The sequence below is a fragment of the Microcaecilia unicolor genome, chromosome 7 (genome assembly GCF_901765095.1).
Source record: "Microcaecilia unicolor chromosome 7, aMicUni1.1, whole genome shotgun sequence".
Lineage (NCBI taxonomy): Eukaryota > Metazoa > Chordata > Amphibia > Gymnophiona > Siphonopidae > Microcaecilia > Microcaecilia unicolor.
In genome coordinates, this window is record NC_044037.1 from 59,779,095 (window position 1) to 59,795,906 (window position 16,812).

The window sequence follows — 16,812 nt, forward strand, 5'->3', positions numbered from 1 at the left end:
TGCCCCCCCCCCCCCCCGACACCTATCAATGGCCCTAGTTCAGCCAGCAGAGGCTCAACATTGTATAAAAAGCTGAGTGAAGTGCTGTTTTACACCCTTCTTAGTTCTGTAAGGTGCTTTCCATCCTTAGACCATATAATAATGAATTCTAATTTGGAGCGATGTAAGAAAATATCGAACATCTAGCTTGTTCTAGTTCAGGGGCGTAGCTAAGGGTGGGCCTGGATGGGCCCAGGCCCACCCAATTTAGCCTCAGGCCCGCCCAGAAGCAGATCCTTACCCTCTCCCACCCCTGCTGCAGTGCTTCATTTAATGCTATCGGCGCTGCTGTTGCACATTCTCCCACCCCCACGGCGGCGCTTACACTTTGCTATGGTGCTGCCTGACAGCAACGCTACAGATGCGGCACCGACATCCGACGTCCTGCTCCAGGGCCATCTTTATATTTTGCACAGGAGCAAATGCCTTTCTTAAGTTAGTGTTGGCCTGGTAGATTTGCTCTAGGTTCTGAGTGACTTTTGTTTTATAGATTCTTTAAAAGTTAATTTATAATATGTCTGTAATTGAGTTTACACTAGAAAACAAAATTTCTTTGTATGATGAGTTTTATGGAGAATTGTCCTTGCTGTGCTCTGTATCCATTGTTGGTGGAGGGCCAGAAGGTTCTCTGGATGCAGAATGTGTTTGGCTTCAATACTATATATGTGTTGGAGGACCATGGCTCAATGGGGCTGAATAGTGCAGTCTATTGTACTTCTCTTAGCTCTCAATTGGCCTGCAGCCACTGAAGCCTGCACTGCAACCCTCATTGAAGTTATGGGGAGTGGGGTAGGGACAGAGCATGGGTGCATCAGGTTGCTGTTTTTTCTCATTCAAAAAAGTTGGCAACTCTAGTGTCCACCCATCTAACCTGTTGGCCCACCCAAAAATTGCCTTCTGGCTACGCCGCTGTTCTAGTCTAATTTAAGTCTTTAATTTAAAAGCAATCCTATTTGCAAATAGCAGCATTTACAAATGTAGATTGTCTTAGATATGTAAATGCTATGTTAGAAAGGGGGCTGTTTATACATGGTGATACTAAGTTGATTTTGCCAGGATATATAGTAGGGGTGGGAAGAGGCAGTGGTTTGTGCTGGTCTAATACATCAATGTGGATTTCCCATCTTACATGAGGAATCCTCACAACTTCCACATTTACACCTGCCCCCAGGCACACGGAAGTGTCTATCTGAAGGGGAACGTTTAAAGTTAGAAGTCTGCCCCACCTAGCCCCTAGCAATATCAAATTTCTCTTAATGCCTCAAACATCTAATTTCCCAAACAATAAATATCACCACCAGATCATCTGACCTCCCAAGCGCTCCCCCACCCAATGCCCTTTGATGCAAGAAGATCCCCACATTACCTAACCCCCAATGCCAACCCCAGCTTTTCCAGGGGTCCCTAGTATCCATGGTGAGCAGGAGTGATTTCCTGTCGTTCCTGCTTTCCATGTTCCCAGTTTCAAAATGCCAGCTGAGATCTATATTTGTAATCTTGTGGTATTACTGTTAGGCTAAATAAGGGCAAAATGTGTTAAAACATCTACTATAACCTCCTTTTCTACCACAGAAAATATTACTAAACAGTAAAGATTCCAAAACAGATTTTCAACCTGCACAGCACCATCAGTAATGTTTTCCTGAAAAGTGACTCTACCCTATGCTTCTCCATGATCTCTCAGATCCTCTTAGTAGAATTTCTTGATCCTCACTTCAGTTGCCATCATCCATCTAGAAATTAATATAGTGACACAACGCTGCTTGAATACCACCAGGTAACCCTCTGTGGAAATATTTTTTTTACAATATTTCCGCTAGCACCGGAAATAGCGTGCACTGGAGGTGGAACTACCGCCAGCACCCATGTTGGGCTAGTGGTAGTTCTGGGTTGCCACGTGGCAACCCTTTGGTTAAATGGCCCCTTAGGGATTTTATCTTCATATCTATTTTCCATGCTAATGAGTCAACCATCAGTGAATGAGGTTTGTTGGCCTGACCATTACATGATCAGCAGGGCCGGTCATAGGCAGGGGTGACAGGAGCAGTCACGCAGGGCCCTGCATCTCTGGTATGTCTTTCCTCCTGTCTCGGAACACTTTCCCCTACTCTGTACCTTAATGTGCATCCGCATTTCCTTTTTATGCCACTTCCCACTTCCACAAGGGCTGGATGTAGCAGTGAAGAGGATCTGGGCTCAGCAGCTGATGGGTTATGAAAATCACTGCTGCTGTCTATTGCTCTCTACTGAAGTGTGGTGGATGCACATTAAGGTATAGGTTGAGGTGGGGTTCAGAGAGCGTTAAACCTCCTTTTATACTCTGATAAATAATGACTTATGGTGGCAGGCACTGGCAGGGGCCCTTCTGAACTGGTCTGCACAGGGCCCCACAATTGCTAAGACTGGTCTTGGTGATCAGTTTCATACTGCAGGTTGGAAATGATTTTTGATATAGCTGCCTTAGGGGCACAATGGATTCTTCAGCTTTGTTTTACTGATGATATATCTGTGAATGAAGCTGTGGAAATATGGTATATACTCTGAAAGAATCTTTGGATATTTTAGTGCCCTTACGGACTGTCATGCTGAAAGGTGGGTGTTGTCCACAACCTTGGTTTACTGTTGCACTGATGACATTGAGGAGAGAGTAACACCATGCTGAGCAAATGTGGAGGCGTACAAAGAATGTAGATGATGGTGAGACATATCATTGAAATTGGTGGAATATTTAACTGTGAGTGAAGTGGAGCGAAATAAAGAAAAGATTAGTGTGCTACAAATAGACCCAGAGAACTGTATGAAACAATAAGGTAACTGTGTTATGGGAATGATAGGGATATTAATTACATAGGTCAAGAATTTGCTCAGTATTTGATGGGAAGAGTTGAAATGTTACAAATAAATTTAGGGGTCCTTTTACTAAGGTGCACTGAAAAATGGCCTGCGGTAGTGTAGATGCATGTTTAAGGCATGCACAGAATCATTTTTCAGCGCACCTGCAAACATGTCTTTTTTTAAAGTTTAGCTGAAAATGGATATGCGTCAAAATGAAATTGCTGTGCATCCATTTTGGGTCTGAGTCCTTACCACTAGCCATTGATCTAGTGGTAAAGTCTCATTCGGTAACCAGGCGGTAATGGTCTACACGTGTAAAATGCCACTTGCAGGCTTATTTTTGAAAGAGAAGGATGTCCATCTTTCGACAGAAATTGGAAGATGGGCGTCCTTCTCCCAGGGTCGCCAAAATTGGCATAATCGAAAGATGATTTTGGGCGTCCCCAACTGCTTTCCATCGCAGGAATGACCAAAGTTCCCGGGGGCGTGTCGGAAGCATAGAGAAGACGGGACTGGGGCGTGCTTAACACATGGGAGTCCTCGGCCGATAATGGAAAAAAGAAGGGCGTCCCTGACGAACACTTGGCCGACTTTACTTGGTTCATTTTTTCTTGCGACCAAGCCTCAAAAAGGTGCCCAAACTGACCAGATGACCATCGGAGGGAATCGGGGATGACTTCCCCTTACTCCCCCAGCCTCTATGCCAGCCTCAAATGTCACAGCAGTATGCAGGTCCCTGGAGCAGTTTTAGTGGGTAGTGCAGTGCACTTCAAGCAGGCAGACCCAGGCCCATCCCCTCTACCTGTTACACTTGTGGTGGTAAATGTGAGCCCTTCAAAACCCACCACAAACCCACTGTACCCACATCTAGGTGCCCCCCTTCACCCCTTAGGGCCATGGTAGTGTTGAACAGTTGTGGGGAGGGGGGCTCAGCACACAAGATAAGGGAGCTATGCACCTGGGAGCAATTTATGAAGTCCACTGCAGTGCCCCCTAGGTTGCCTGGTTGGTGTCCTGGCATGTGAGGGGGATCAGTGCACTATGAATGCTAGCTCCTCCCACGACCAAATGGCTTGGATTTGGTCATTTCTGAGATGGGCGTCCTCGGTTTCCATTATTGCTGAAAACTGGGGATGACCATCTCTAAGGACAACCATCTCTAAGGTCAACCTAAATGTTAAGATTTGGGCATCCCTGACCGTATTATCGAAACGAAAGATGGACGCCCATCTTGTTTCAATAATACGGGTTTCCCCACCCCTTCCTGAGGACGTCCTGCGAGGACGCCCTCAGGAAATCTTGAGCGCCCTGTTCAATTAAGCCCCTCCATGTGAGCGCCAATTACGTGTGTCCAAAATAAAAATTATTTTTCAGATGTGTACATCAGACGCAAACCAAAAATGAAATTACCTGAAGAGTCACGTGGTAGCCAGGTGGTAACTCTATTTTGGTGCACACTGGGCCCTCATAGATGCTTACGTGGCTTAGTAAAATGGCCCCTTAGAATCTGGAAGTGATGAGGGAAATGTAGTTCAACCCTCAGAGGTAGATAACCAATGGACGATTTTTCAGCCAGTGAAACATGCTGAAATTGTCTCCACTATTTGTGCACTTAGGCCTATGAAATCTAATGTGGATCCTTTCCCTTCTGCATTTATTCAGGAGCTTGACAAGTCTGTTCAATTACCAATGACATTTATTTACAAATGCTTCTTTGAATTCTGGAGTTTTTCTTGTAGCTTTGAAATTAGCTACAGTAAAACTGCTATTAAAATCCGGTAAAGGAGATCCTGCTAAAACTTGTAATTATACTTCCATTTGTGGGGAAGGTGATTGAGAATAAAGTGTTACAACAATTGGAGGAATTTATTAAGCAAAGTCGAGGACTGGATGTATTCTAATATGGGTTTCAACAATATCATAGTGTTGAAACTTTATTGATTTCAATAGTGGAAGAGATTAGGAGAGGGATGGATGAGAAACATATTAATTGTCTTCTCTCCCTTGATATATATTTAGCATTTGCCACTGTTGATGTAACACTACTTTCAGCTAAATTGTCTGCCCTAGGTAAACAGGGGAGTTGTGTATGATTGGTTTAAATCCTATTTGAATGGAAGACATATGCAGGTATGCATACAAAACTCTGTCTCTTCAATATATCTGGTTTCATTGGGGGTTCCACAGGGTTCTACCCTGTCAGCTTTACTTTTTAATATCTATATGTCATCTCTGGGGAAGGTATTATGAGATATTGATGTAAGTTATAGAATGTATGCTGATGATATATAATGGTTTTCCTTGTTAGATCTATGGAAGATGTGTCGATGAAATTGGCTGGATATATGGATAGCGTATCCTGTTGGATGATTGAAAAAAAAAGTTCTTTTTGAATTTAGCAAAAACTGAAATTGTGATGATAGGGAGCTGATCAGATCTATTTACTTTTAAGAACTGAATATTGGATGCACTTTCAGCTTCTATACGGCCACATATCAAAACTCTTGGGGAGTTATTTTGGATTCCCAGTTGTCATTCAGAGATTTCTGTCACTGGCAATAGGAGGGGCATTGCACAACTTGCCCACCAAAAGAATTGCTGTATATAATCTTGTTTGCTTACCTATTTTTTATTGCGGTATAAAGTAATCCATCTTATCCCTTCAAACTATAACAATTAAAATTAAAACTTTTCTAATGTTTATAAAGAAAAAATGTTGACAATAACTGTATTGGAGTATGCCGGGAATGCATTTACCACACGTTAAATTTTGCATCTAACATCATATAAAGAGAAACAGACTTGAGGGGCCTCTGTTTACTAAGCTAATCTATAGGCACACTAGCGTTTTTAGTATGTGCTAATGCTAGAGACACCCATAGGAATATATTTATTTATTTATTTATTTTCTGCATTTATATCCCACATTTTCCCACCTCTTTGCAGGCTCAATGTGGCTTACAAATACCGTAGTGGCAATCGCCATTTCCGGAATAAGAAATACAAAGTAATGTTCCAATTAGAGTATATAGAATACACAGTAAATTAGAAGAAAATCAGTAATCAATACATTTCAGGTGTTGAAATCAAGGGTAGTGAAAATTGTTCAATAATGACAATGTGATAAAATAAGAATAGTTCCATGTTAACCAATTCTGGTACAGTTCTGATGTCATGTTTTTTTTTTTTTAAGAAGGGTCCTTTTGATAAGTCTCTCTGAACAGTTTAGTCTTTAATAGTTTCCGGAAGGCTGCCAGATTGTGTGTTGTTTTTATGGCATTCGGCAGTGCATTCCAACGTTGCATGCAGATGTAGGAGAAACTAGATGCATATATTGATTTAAACTTAAGTCCTCTGCAATTGGGATAATGGAGGTTCAAGAAAGTACATGATGAACCTTGCTGGTAGATCGACAAGGTCAAACATATATATCAGGGCCTCACCATGAATAATTTTGTGGAGCAGGGTGCAGATTTTGAATGTAATTCGAACTTTTAATGGTAGCCAGTGTAATTTTTCTCTGAGGGGTTTGGCACTTTCATATTTCGCTTTTCCAAATATGAGTCTGGCTGCAGTATTTTGGGCTGTCTGAAGTCTCTTAATGATTTGTGCTTTACATCCGGCATATATAGAATTGAATAGTCCAAATGGCTCAACACCATTGATTGCACCAGGTTGCGAAATACCTCCCTTAGGAAGAAAGGTTTAACTCTTTTAAGTTTCCACATTGCATGGAACATTTTCTTAGTTACATTTTTTGCGTGGCTTTCTAGGGTAACATTTCGATCAATTGTGACTCCCAGGAGTTTCAAGGTATCCGAGACAGGAAGAACGTGGTTTGGAGTGTTAATATTAGCATAGTTGACCTTCTTATATTCCGATGAAAGGATAAGGCATTGAGTCTATATGGGTGTCTCTAGCTTTAGTGCACGTTAAAAACACTAGTGCACCTTAGTAAACAGGGCCCATAGTGACTTATACAGCAAAAGGTTATGACAGTATTAGAAAATGAAAAAAATTAAAAACACATGAAATGCAATTCTATAAACGAGGCACTAACATCTACATGTCCATTGCATATATATACGTAGGTGTGCAATTATGTGCATGCATGCCAGTATGCTGCCTAAGCACTATTTTTTAAAAATATGTGACAGTCTTGCATAGTGCATATTTGCATGGGTGGAGCATGGACATAGGTGGAGCTCCCACTTATGAGTGTAACTACAGAATGCTTTAAGTTATGTGTATCTCTGCCGCATTTAGACACTCATGTGCCAGCTCTATGGCTGGTGTAAGTTCAGGCTCTTAAATGTTAGTTGTGCCAATACCAAGTTATGGTAGTTTTCTATAATAGAACCTAGGTGTCTAGGTTCTGTTGTAGACTAGGCTTCTACTGCTTACCCTCAGGGTGCCTAAATGGAGATGCCTGTTTATAGAATTGCCTCCTTGGCATCTAGGGCTAGATTCTATATTCGGTGCCAAAAAAAGTGATATTCTATATGCCGCGCTTAAAGTTAGGCTCAGTTTATAGAATAGCGCTTACACCCTGGAATTGTGCCTAACTTTAGGCACGGCTATTTGTACCAACTGAAATGTGGTGCAAATGTATATGATTAAATTAGGCGCATATCCCTGTTATTCTATAAGAATGTGCTTAAATTGTAGGCACACCTTCTTTACACCCATGACCTGCCCAATTCTGTGCCCAGTTTCTCAGATCGTACGTAAATTTATCCATGCCTAAATGTATGTACATAAATCCCAATTAAATCTAATTAGTTCCAATAATTGCTTGTTAAAAAGCCAATTTGTATTAATTACCTCATTATTCAATTAAATTGCAAGTGGAAATTGGGTGTGTGCCCAACTTTGCACGCATAATGTTTGGGCAACGTTTATAGAATTAGGGGGTTAATGCTGACCCCATTAGTACTGAATAATACTCTTGATATGTAATTAAAGAACTCTCAAAGCATTCCCAAATACATACCTCTGCGTGCATTCTCCACTTGAGAAAAGTTATATTTGATGCCTACTTATCTGAAGAATAAATCCTTTAAAACTGAATGGTAGGAGCAAAAGTTAAATAGAACAGAGAGCTAACGGATTTTACAGGAGAAGACTGATTATGGGTAATGTGACAATTGTTGATACTTGTAACTCAATGAGAAATTCATGAAACTACTACTACTACTACTACTTAGCATTTCTATAGCGCTGCCAGGGTTACGCAGCGCTGTACAAGTTTAAACATGGGGAAGGACAGTCCCTGCTCAAGAGGGCTTACAATCTAAAGGTAACAAACTATGTAGTAAGTGTAGGTATCATGAATGGAGAAGGTGGTTAGGCGCCAAAAGCAAGGGAGAAGAGATGGGCTTTGAGTAAGGACTTGAAAATGGTCAGGGAGGGCGCATGGCGTATGGGCTCGGGAAGTCTGTTCCAGGCATAAGGTGATGCGAGGCAGAAGGGGTGGAGTCTGGAGTTAGCGGTGGTGGAGAAGGGTACAGATAGGAGTGATTTGTTCTGAGAGCGGAGGTTACGGGTGGGAACATACGGGGAGAGGAGGGTAGAGAGGTAATGGGGGGCTGCAGATTGAGTGCACTTGAAGGTCAATAGGAGAAGCTTGAACTGTATACGATAGCGAATCGGGAGCCAGTGAAGCGACTTGAGGAGAGGGGTGATATGAGAGTATCGGTTCACGCGGTAGATGAGACGTGCGTCAGAATTTTGGACAGATTGAAGGGGGGATAGGTGGCTAAGCGGGAGGCCAGCGAGGAGAAGGTTGCAATAGTCAAGACGAGAGGTAATGAGCGAGTGGACGAGGGTTTGAGTGGTCTGTTCAGAGAGGAATGGGCGAATTTTGCTAATATTATAGAGGAAGAAGCGACAGGTCTGAGCTGTCTGCTGGATATGGATATGAAACGCCTGCTATGTTGTCCTTTTACATTATGCATGATTTCAGATATGTTTGTAATAAGTAGAAATAAAACATAAAGAGAAGATATAATGATACTATTTTTATTCCGCTAACAATCTATTTTTGAGGCCAGAACCTCTTCCTTAGGTCAGGAATGAGCAAAAAATGATAATATTAGAATATGTAAGTGGTGGTGGGTAAACAGGAAGATATGGATGGGTGAACAGAGGGTGAAAAAACAGTATGGGGTCCTTTTACAAAGGCACATTGAAAAATGGCTTGCGGTAGTGTAGGCGCAGGTTTTGGATGCGCACCAATTAAGTTTTTAGCGTGCCTGTAAAAAAGGCTGCGTGTCCATTTTGGGTCCAAGACCTTACCACCAGCCATTGACCTAGCAATAAAGACTGAAGTGGTAAGTGGGCGGTAATGACCTACGTGTGCCAAATGCCACTTGGTGTTACGTGCACTCGAAAATAAAAAATATATTTCAGACGCATGTATCGGACGAGCGCCAAAAATGAAATTACTGCAAGAGCCACGCGGTAGTCGGGCAGTAACTCTATTTTGGCATGCGTTGGGTGCACACAATTGCTTACGTGGCTTAGTAAAATGGCCCCTATAATTTTATGGTTCATTATGTGATAGGAAATACAGTTCTCTGTTAAGACTTGTCTTGTTGTTAAAATATTTAATCACTTTAACTTCAAAGGTCTTACATTCCTGGATTGTTTTAAAATTTCTAATAAGTATTCTGAAGTAACACTACCAGGTGTAGCAAGTGTTAAGGACCTTATTCTATGAAGCTAAGGGTCCTGTTTACTAAGTGCACGCTAACGTTTTTAGCACATGTTAAATAAGCGCATGCTAAACACTAAAGACACCAATAGGAATATATGGGTGTCTCAAGCATTTAGTACACACTAATTTTAGCATGTGCTAAAACGCTAGTGTACAGTATCTCAATAAACAGGGTCCTAAGGGGTCCTTTTACAAAAGTGTGCCAAAAAGTGGCCCTCGGTGGTGTGGGCGCGTGTATTGGACACACGCTGGACTATTTCTTTACTGTGTCTGGGAAAAAATGGTTTTTTGGGGGGGCCAGGAAATGGACATGAGGCAAAATTAAAACCAGTGCGCATTTATTTACAGCCTGAGCCCTTAACGCCACCCATTGACTTAGCGGTAAGGGCTCATGCATTACCTGTGCGGTAACCGTCCAGTGCAAGCCAACTGTCGAGTACAACTGGGAACGCTCCTGTGGTAGAAAATTGAAAATTATTTTCTACCGTGGGTTTTCAGCACACGTTAAACTTAGAATTACTGCCAGGCATACATGCTAGCTGGGCGATAATGCCAATGTGGCACATGTTGCACGCATGTGGGCCCTTATGTGCCTTTGTAAAAGGACCCCTAAGTGTTTTCTTTGGAGATTTAACCAGGCACTAGTGTGAATATCGGCTGGTGCCTGGTTAACTACCAGTTTGGGGGACATTCCTGGATATTCAATACTGGGAGCTGTGGGCTGAATATCATCCCTGTATTTCTATGTTTTTGTTCAAATTTAACTAATGCTGGGCTTTTGCATTTTATTGCATGTTTTTTGCTGTATAGCTGATTCTACCTCAGTGGACGTTTTTCTCACAAAAACGTCCAAATTGGTATTTTAAACCAATCTTTAGATGTTTTCCTATGAAGTCTGTCAGAATGCATTTCTGATGGACTTCATAGAAAAAACATCTAGAAATTGGTTTAAACTAGCAATTTGGACGTTTTTGTGAGAAAAACGTCCAAATGCAGATTTATGCCACTTTTTGGATGTTTTTCTCTTTTGAAAATGAGCTTCTTTGTTGTGTTCTGGTGAGTTGAGCCAGATATTAAAGACAAAAATCATCTCCCTAATATAGCACCCTTTTTCACATTTTCTACACTGAATGATATATAATGCAGTACATTTGAGGAAAAACATGAGCAGGATCCCTTTATGCTGAATGTTTTGTTCTCAGTGGGCAATTAAGCCAAATGGATTAGCTTTGCATATACAATGACAGTAATGAACCTGACTCCTAAAACAGGGAATGTGAAGTATGACCTCAGTCTCTCAAATGTACTGGTAATGTTTGCCATAGTACTTGCATTGTGCCAAATAGTTTCTTTCTGGAGTTTATAAGATCAAACATATATAGAGGGGCATAATTGAACGTCGCCGGCGATCTATGTTGGCGGCAGCGCTACAGCTGGCCGGAACTGTATTATCGAAAAAGATGGCCGGCCATCTTTTTTTTCGATAATACGGTTTAGCCTGGCCAAATGCCTTGGAGTTCGCCGGGTTTGAGATGGCCGGGTTTGTTTTTCAGCGATAATGGAAAGTTATGTCGGCCATCTCAAACCCCAGCCAAATTCAAAGCATTTGGCTGTGGGAGGAGCCAGCATTTTTAGTGCACTGGCCCTCCTGACATGCCAGGACACCAACCAGCCACCCTAGGGGTCACTGCGGTGGACTTCAGAAAAGCTCCCACCACGTGCATAGCTCCCTTACTTTGGGAGCTGAGCCCCCCAAACCCACTACCCACAAATGTACTGCACCCACTAAAATTGCTCCAGGGACCTGCATACAGCCTCTAGGACTTATTGCTGCTGTATAACTTTGGCATACCAGTTCACACCTGAAGACTAATCTCTCTGAAAAAGTCCTTTCTTGAAATAACCACATTTACTCACAGTTAACTGCAGATCAGAGGTTGTGCCCCACTGGCAAAGAGTGCCCTGGTACTAAGATTAGCAGTAGGTCAGAGCTGGCACAATGGTGTACAATGCCCTCTTTTAGCACCATTCAAGGTAAGAACTATGTTCTCTAACGTGGATAACACAGGAAAGGGAACTAAAACTGGCTTACAAAAATGGCCACTACCGCATGGAATACAACAGGAAACAAAGCAGGGCACACTCTGACCCAGTTAGCAGGGGGGGAAAGCACCATGGGAGTAGAGCCCAGTATCGTACACCCACCACAATGCATTGCTAATGTGACTCTCTGCAGGGCACCTAACAGAAAAGGTGTCACACTCACCCCAGAGTCACATCGCAACCAGGGAAAGACTGTCGGAGGATACAACACATTCTGCTGTCATGGAGGTGGGTACGGCATTTGAGGCTGGCATACAGGCTGGAAAAAAGGTTTTTAGTTTTATTTTTTTAGTTTGGAAGGGGATTGGTGACCACTGGGGGAGTATAGGGAGGTCATACCACATTCCCTCCAGTGGTCATCTGGTCATTTGGGGCACCTTTTTGAGGCTGGTCGTGAAAATAAAAGGACCAAGTAAAGCCGGCGAAATACTGCTTAACTCCGCTTTTTTTTTCCATTATCGGCGAAAGCCGGCCATCTGGTAGCCACGCCCATGCCAGCCCATGTCCCGCCTTCGCTAATCTACCGACACGCCCCCTTGAACTTTCGCCGGCGAAGCGATGGGAAAGCGGCGATGCTGTCAAAAATGCCGCTTTCGATTATACCGATTTCGCCGCATTTAAGAAATCGCCAGCCATCTCCCGATTTATGTCGGAAGATGGCCGGCGATCACTTTCGATTATAAGCTGGATAGCCAACTTATCCAGGTGCACTTGGAAGTTCTTTTTGATCAAGCCTATAGCACCGAAAATTATGGGAAATAATTTTGCATCAATCTGCCACTTGAGGATATTTATCTCCCTTGTGGGTATCACAAAAAAAAAAGTAAATGTTAGCACAGTCCATCCAGTCTGCCTAATAAGCTGGCCAGAGTTGAATCTGGCACTCTGCACAGGTAACTGTGGCATCTTGTGATATGTGCTGGTAGAATTTGGGATACTGTAAGAAACGAACCCACACAGGATTATACAAAACTATAGAATTATACTGCTTTGTCACCTTCTAATCATCGATCCATCTCTTCCTGTTTCAAACTTCTGCCCCCTTCCCCATGAGACAGTTCATTTTTGATTATGATATGTTAATACTTGATTATGTCTTACACTTTGAAGCTTTGTAGGTAGAGTATTTTCTTCATTGCGTCAAACCTTGCTGACTAGTTTCTGTTTCTAAGTTTCTATTAATTCCATATAGCCCCCGGATTCTACATATGGTGACTAAAGTTGCGTGCAGAAGTCAGCGCACACAACTTAATTGATTAATGAGCTAATCAGCACCAGTAATTGGCTGCTAAAAAACAATTATTGGTGTTAAGTGATCTTAATTGGTATTTATGCATGGATCATATTCCTAATGATCTGTGTGTAAATCCTAGGAAGTGTATTTTTTTTTGGGGGGGGATGTTACTTTGAATTACATGCATTCTTATAGAATATGCCCAATCCACATCTAATTTAGGTATCAGCGCAGGTGACTCAAGTTAGATGCGGATTAGAAACGTAGGCGTCCATTTACTAAGCTGTGTAAGTGTCTACATGCACCCAATGCGTGCCAAAATGGAGTTACTGCACGACTACAGTGTGGCTCTTGTGGTAATTTCATTTTTGGTGCACATCCGATACACGCACCTGAAAAATATTTTTTATTTATGGATGCGTGCCAAGTGGCATTTGGCGTGCCTAGGTCATTACCGCCCGGTTACCATATGAGTCTTTACTGCTAGGTCAATGGCTAGTGGTAAGGTCTCGGACCCAAAATGGACGCACGGCAATTTTCATTTTGCCGCACATCCATTTTCAGCAAAAATTTAAAAAGGCCTTTTTTATAGTGTGCTAAAAAATGGATTGGCGTGTGCATTCCCAAAACCCGCACCCACACTCCCACAAGCCATTTTTCAGCATGCCTTTGTAAAAGGACCCCTTAGCTGCTATTCTATAAAGTGCAGAATACCGCTCAATACATAATTTTTCCAGGACCAATTTATAGAACCAGGCACACCCATTAAGGGGGGGCCGCCCACAACCGGGCTGAAGGCCAGCGAAGACAGGGGAGGGGAGAAGGGAGGAGAAAGAGGAGGAGGAAGAGAGGAGGAGTGAGAAGTGAGAGAGAAACGAGGGAGGCATTTTGAATCAGGAGGCAGGAGAAGAGCAGTGTTGGCTAGCAGCTCCTGAAAATTTTCCACTGACACACGTGTCTGGAATCCATCTCTTTTCGGTTGAATCTAGTCCAGCATGTGTAAATTGTTATTTATAACATTAGCCTCATTCAGCTCTATTCATCAATCCATATTTCTTTCTATCGTGATTTCCTGTAAGGTTGTTGATCTCAGTCAAAAATGTCATTTTATGTGTTTACAGTATGCATTTTCTTTAAAATGCTCTACACTATAGCTAAAAAAAAGAATGATGCTATTAAACATATACATATCACAAGTTGGCAAAATTAAAATGTCAGTGCGTTGGGAAAGTACTTTAATAAAGTAGAATGGCTGTTGCATTAATCTACTTGGATATGTAAAAACAAAGGTTTTAACACACAAGATGTAGGTAATACAATTATGTTACACTAACTTAATACATGTCTGATTCAAGAACTAACTTCCTTCAGCAGGGTAAAACAAATGGTGCAGTTTAATATAATGTAATAAGTTTGTCCAATAAAAAAGTATACCGAAAACGTTTTGTGTTGACCTTTATTCCCCATGTTCTCTTCTCGGCAACATTCCTTGAATTTTCTAGCACTGAGAGTGAAAAATAAGCAGTAATTATTGAACTAAGACCTTCTATCACTACAAACCACATACAGTATTGATGAGTTCAAAGTTATCATCCTAAGGGGTGAAACACTTGGAATTATGATACATTGAGATAAAAGCGGATTCAATTTACCCTTTGACCTATGACCTACAACATTCTTTACAGACTATCTCTTTGCCCTGACTATCTCTGGGTAAGAACAGCATATACATATTTGTCAAAGCATCCTGATATGCATTAATCTTAGCATAGATTCATTTTTCAACATCCAGTAATCAGCAGAACAAGGAAAACATCACCTAATTTATCAAAACGTTCTCTTACACTGTACCCATTCAAATATTTAGGTTCAATCAAACCTATGAAATAATCCATTACATTGCAAGTGCTCTGACTGAATAGATCTCAGGACATTAATGTCTCTGAATTGTGGTTTATAAACTAAACATCTAATGTTCTGGTGCTATTTTAAAACATCCAGATTAAAAATATATATTTTAAATTAAATCAGAAATTATACAGTGGAGTAAAAATGTATTTTCAGATTTTTCCTGATTTTTTGAGAATATTGTTGCCTATGAATTAGGAACTGAGGAGGGAATTCATTAAGGTACGGTAAAAGATTGCCTTTTACTGCACCTTAATTCATTACCAGATTCAGCAACCTGCTAGGGGAGCCACTTTGGGAAAGGCACTAAACTGGGTAACAACAAACTGCCATTGCTCCTGCTTGAGAACACCCTGCACAACCAATGAGTTTAGAGGTAACCCCTTAGAGGTCTTTCACATGTGGAGGTGGGGGTGAGTGGTGGTATATTTGGGGAGGGGTGAGGGTGTGGGGGTGGAAGGGCTTAAGTCAGAGGTGCTGCTCTGCCTACCCAGGAACATTGGACCACAGCTTTATGGACCGATGCTCCGGGGCAGTGAGATAACCCCCGCAAAAAGCTAGGGTTATTTTACAGTGATTTTATGGCACTAGCAAATCGCGTTAGGGTATTTCTGTAGCAGTGAAAAGCAAATCAGGAATGCAGGAAATTAAACCTGTCAATATTTGGGCCCTTTAAATTGAGTTAAGGGGAGTATAGCATGACTTAAAGCCCTAATTTGCCTTGGTAACTCCCCTCCTCATCCCCGACTGAATATTCTACAGCCCAGATAAGTGTACAGCTTATAACTTTATAAAATAAAAAAGACAAAAACAATGTACAAAGAAACATAATTGAGAACAGCGGAGGATTTTTAAACTAATGACGATGCTGCACCTTATCCCAATTAGACCAAATAATCATCTGCAGAGGAGAGGTAGCAGCTTGCAATTTAAAAACTTTTTTAAAGTGTAATTTTGCCTGGCATGGATGAGGTTCTTCTGTATACATGGTTTTTTATTACTAGTAGCTCCAGCTTCCTTTAAACTTCACAACTGTTCTCTGCTGCTTCCTGTTGAGAACTATTTGCATCTGCAGGTAGAACAAAACATCTGCAGTGAAGCCTGCAGGCTTTTACACTCCTGCATAAAATATACCTTTTGAAGATTTTGATTTTTGCATGGCGCTGTGAGCAAAGTACTCAAGCAAAATCAAAAACTGTACAATGATGTTTTTTACGCACATCTCTCAGAAATAAGTGTGCAGTTAATTTGGAGATGGATATCAAGACCTTGGGATACATTTCAACTTTTACACTGCGGCTCAAATTTTCCCCCAAATATAAGGACATACAAGTGATGCCTGAGGAAGCACTACTTTGTGCTTGAAAAAAATATATAGTTTTATTACTATTGCTTCTTTATGCTCCTTGTTTTATAAATGTCTTGATCTTGCAAGAAGCAACAAGCTGGAGAAGTAGCCTAGTGGTTAGAGCAGTAGGCTCAGAACTGGCAGCATTCAAATTCCACTACTGCTGCTTGCAGTCTTGGACAAGTCACTTAGGGGCTCATTATTAAGATGGACTTGGAAAATCTACTGCTTTCTTTCTAGGATAAGCAGCATAAAATACTCATGTTTTGGGAGCTTGCTAGGTACTTGCGACCTGGATTAACCACTGTTGGAAACAGGATATTGGGCTTGATGGACCTTCAGTCTGTTATGTTTTTATGTTCCTTTACAGGCTGCATTAGGCGCTAATGTGCACCTTATGCAGCTTAAAATGGTGTACTATGGGATGTGCTCAGACATCCTGTGGTAAGTGCCAAATAAACATGTGCTAACCGCACACTAAAATATTTTTAAAGTGTTTTATTTATTTTTTTTTTTGGGGGGGGGGGCGGAGAATGGGTGTTCTGCCCTAATCAGCGCAGCTGCATTAATATATGCTAACTGATCAGTACAAGAATGGCACATGAGCCCTTACCACCTACAAACTGA